The sequence below is a fragment of the Urocitellus parryii genome, chromosome 4 (genome assembly GCF_045843805.1).
Source record: "Urocitellus parryii isolate mUroPar1 chromosome 4, mUroPar1.hap1, whole genome shotgun sequence".
In the NCBI taxonomy this organism is placed as follows: Eukaryota; Metazoa; Chordata; class Mammalia; order Rodentia; family Sciuridae; genus Urocitellus; species Urocitellus parryii.
Genome location: NC_135534.1, coordinates 195,446,266 through 195,450,699, shown reverse-complemented (window position 1 = coordinate 195,450,699; position 4,434 = coordinate 195,446,266).

Sequence of the window (4,434 nt, the reverse complement as noted above, 5' to 3'; positions counted from 1 at the left end):
CTTTCCGCAGCACTAAGTCCTGATGAATCCAAATTTAGAAAGTTTAGAGTAAAAAGGGTTATTTTAAGTTTATCTTTGGGGGATATATACCCCTTTCCAATTCCCTCTTTTTGCTTTAATAAGTACGTTTTAATAGTTTGATGAGCAAAGCAATCTTTTTTTCCGCCAAGAAGGTATCTCGACCACCTTCAATTTAACCTTTTAAAGCCTTTCATTTATCATGTATACTGTACTTTTAAATGTACTTTTTCACCACCTACAGCTTTACTCTTTAAAATGAGGCTTATATTCTGTTTAAATCGCTAAATGTTAGTTTACATGGCTGCCCTTCAACCAAAGGCTCTTTTTTTTACTCCATTAAGAAGCTTTGTCTCAATCTGCCATGTACAAATACCTTTTTTCTTCTTTCTTCCTTTCTTAAGCTTTTAAAGTAAGTCTAGTTTCCTCAAAATCTTTTTAAATGGCATTTTACAACTTTTTACTTTACCACACAGAGATTATCTCATCTAGAAACATTTCTTTTTCCTTTAACCTTTTATATTAAAATATATTTCCACATCTTGAATCTTTTTATCTCTTTTTTAACCATTAACCCTTTTTATAAATTCACATTCTAAAACAACCCTTATAAAATTTCTGATTTAGACAAATTACTCCACTTTAATAAGATGAAATATTTTCATGTTTTCTAAGGTACTATTATACTGTAATTGAAACCCAACTGAAACTTCTTATACTCTCTGTATATAAATTACACATGATAGAATCTTAACTCTTAGTATTGTTTTAGCAAAGACACAGACCAAAGCAATATTAAACCTTTTTTTTCCCATTTACCAATTTATGAAAACCCACATAATGTTTAAATATATTACCTTATGGAACTTAATAAGTAAAGAGTACTTGATTTTATATTTAGTGGTTGATATTTTAACACTTTAGCTTGGTAATTAATCAGATGTCTGTAAAAACCAAGATCTTAGACAAATGTAGTAAACAGAACTAGCCATCTCTTTCTTGTTGAAGAAAAATCCTTCTACAGGATACCATGATGGTCCCATTGATAGACTTAATAACTCGTCTGTAAAAAGCCATGGGCTACATTTTTGTATTGTATCAACATATGCCCTAGCTGTTCTTGGTCTTACTGGGGTGCCTCCTTTCTCTAACAATTTGTCTTCCTCAGAGGCGAACAAATTCAAACCTTGAGTCAACCATTTTCCCCAGTTTGCCTGAGAAAGTTCTAGGAACAGGCAACTTGAAATAAAAACAAAATAAATCACAACAAGAACACATTGTTTTTTGAAATGGTCACCCATTTTTTTTGCTCTCCTTCAGGAGCGAGCAAATTCACTTACCCCCAAGCTTCAGACATCCCACGTACGGACCACCAAATGCCGCAGTCTGGCTGGGCACAAATCACGAGCCACTAAAGCAGGAACAAATTTTATTTTTTCTACTGCAAGAAAAAACCTCACACACGCTCCTGGGGAATCCTCCCGAAAAGCCACGAGGCTCCTCCAGGAACCCCCAGCCGGAAATATCTCTCCCGGGAAATCCCCGTGAGAACTAAAAATAGCGCGAGAACTCAAAAATAGCGCTAGAACTCAAAAGTAGCGGCAGAGGTGGATATTAACGCCTTGCCTGTCAATCAATACTGTTGGCAAAATGCCAGGGGCCATACAGACTCGGCTGTGGCTCTCAGCATAATCCTATGCCTGCCACCCAGGAAATAGGTCTGTCTTGATATAAGCCAGTATGTGAGAAATAAATTATATTCACAATGAATAAAAAAGAACATAAAGTTTTTACACCTCTGACAAGGATGATGAGGACATTAGCCATTGTGCAAAAGAAAGTATTACTGTGGGTGCTGAGGCAATGGTAGTAATTGCAATGATTACAAATTATCCTATTGAGCACTCTTTATGTTTTTATTATCATATTGAGGGTTTTAGAAACACACTTTTAATTAGGCTTCACAATAATAATGCAAAAGGTGTATCATCATCCTCATTGTATAGATAAGGAAACTAAGTCAATATAATTTGGGGACAGGAGAACTAGAACTAAAATCTAGCTTTCTATGAGTCTCAGAATCATGTTCTTTGTTTACTGAACAAATAATAAGCCCCTACAAAATGGCAGGCACTTCTTCAAGCGTAGAAAGTAGTAAGAGTTATAAGTTCTCTGGTTTCATAAGATTTCTAATCTAATGAAAGATGGTAAATAAAAAATAAGCAAATACATAATTTAAGATAGTGATAAATGTTATGAAGAAAATAAAGAGGATGATGTGATAGATGGGAAGCGATTGATAACTTTAGATTGGATTGTGATGGGTACCACAGAGATGTAAGGGAAAGAAAAATATAGCTATGAAATACCTGTGGAGAAATGATTCTAATAAAAGAGAAGGATTGGCACACAGACCATAGGGCTATAAAGACATCTGACTGCTTGAGAGACGGAGGGTGTGGCTAGAATACAAGGAACACAAATAATGTCAGACATACTAGAAAGATAATCAGGAGCTTGATTATTCAAGAAGTTTACCTGATCAACTTGCACATCATAGTGAACAGGTTTGATTTTATTCTAAGTGCCTTGGGAAATAATTGGGAGATTTTAAGCAGGCAAATTATGTCACTCAATGTATGATTTTTAAAGATCACATAGGATTCTATGTGGATAATGCATTTTATGGGTCAACAATAGAGACAGTGAGATCACTAAGGAGAGTTGAAGTAATTCAAAGAAATGATGGTGACTTGGGCTTGAACAATGACAGTGGGGAAAAGAAGGAAATGAATTCTGACGCTGACGTGGTTGTTCATCTGACAGCATTGAATGGTAGGATGATGGAGTCCAAGGGGAAAATAATCAAGGGTGACTTCCAGACTTTAGGAGGTCACACAACAAAGAGATAACAAGTATAGTAGAAGCAGGTCATGAGGTGGACAAAATGGCCCCAAATGACTGACTTTGGTAATTCATGGTATTTCACGTCTAAGAAAATATTTTCAGAAATATATTTTGTGAAAAAAACATGTGTTCAAGCAAAATATCACCGGAGATAGAAATGAGGTGTTCACAACCAGTCAGATAGAATTGAAAGCCTTGGGGTTGGATAGCTGAGTGAGGTTAAGATATAAGATCAGAGAAAGCCAGGTATAATCTCTTGTCCTCATCAAAAATTAGCACTCTGCTTGAGAAAGAGTGACAAAGCTAATTGAAAAGAAAATTTAGTGAGTTACAATAAAGGCCAGCAGATTGTGTGGTATACGAAGCCAAGAGAAAGAAAAGTTTCTCTTATATAGAAAGTGATCAGTGTCTGTGTTTCTGAAGATTGGAATAGCTGGAGGGGTGACAATGGGACAGGGTGACTTGGAATGGTGGACTGTATCCCATTTTAGAAGGCCGGTGGTGGTAAAAGCCTAACTCCAGTGAGTTTAGGAGCTGATGCAGAGAGAGTACAGTAACTCGACAGGCTGTCCCCTATTGGTACACCTTGGTAGGGAAAGTATTTATTTTGGAGAAGATGATGTTTCAACAAGCTACCTACGCAATTATAGTTAGAAATGTCACAGAGAAATGAATAAAAGAAGTATATTAATAGCAGTGTGCCTCTCAAATGGAAAATCTGCAATGATCTTCAAATTTTATTAGATTAGCTCTAATATAATCCCATGATAGACCAAGCCCCACTCTAAACCATACATGCATTTTAGAGATGGGTGAAATACCGCACTAGAGGACAAAGGGAGGTGTGAAGAAGTAGCTGGATTGTGGAGCAGTCCCTAGGATGGGATAAATGGCTTTTGACTCATGGGAACAGTTTGGGGAGGAAATGCAACATTCTTAAGACTTGGAAAGAAGATGACAACAGATGATTTGAGAAGTAAAAGAAAAAGAGAAGAAGAGAAGAGGGAAGGCTTTTCTGCATAGCTGGTGTGGAAGGCGGTGAGGGCTAAAGGGAAGACTGAAGCTGATCCCACCAGTTATCAGTGATGAGTTCTGCTCCCTCACATGTTGAAGTAGAACATTAGGGAAGCACACTGAGGCAAGCATATAAAGCAGGATTTGTTTAAAGAGAGGTAACATAGACTCCTCCCTGGAGGGAGAAGGGGGCCATAGCTGGTATTCTGGTATCCCAAGAAGTGAGGCATTCTGCCTTTTTTTTTATATGTCCTAGGCTTCCTTTGTTCTCCTGCTCTCTTCCCTTTATCCTTCTCCTTCCTGCATACTTAACTAGGCCCAGGACATGCTCAGTGGGATGGCCAAAAGGTGGGAAACAGATGGGCTGAAGTGGGAAGGGCAGGATGGAGTAGCCCAGGATGCATTAATTAACAACTCCCTGCAGGGAGGGTTAATCCCTGGGACAGGTTATCTTAGCAACAGGTTGGAGCAGGGGCAGGTCTTTGATAAGGGTGG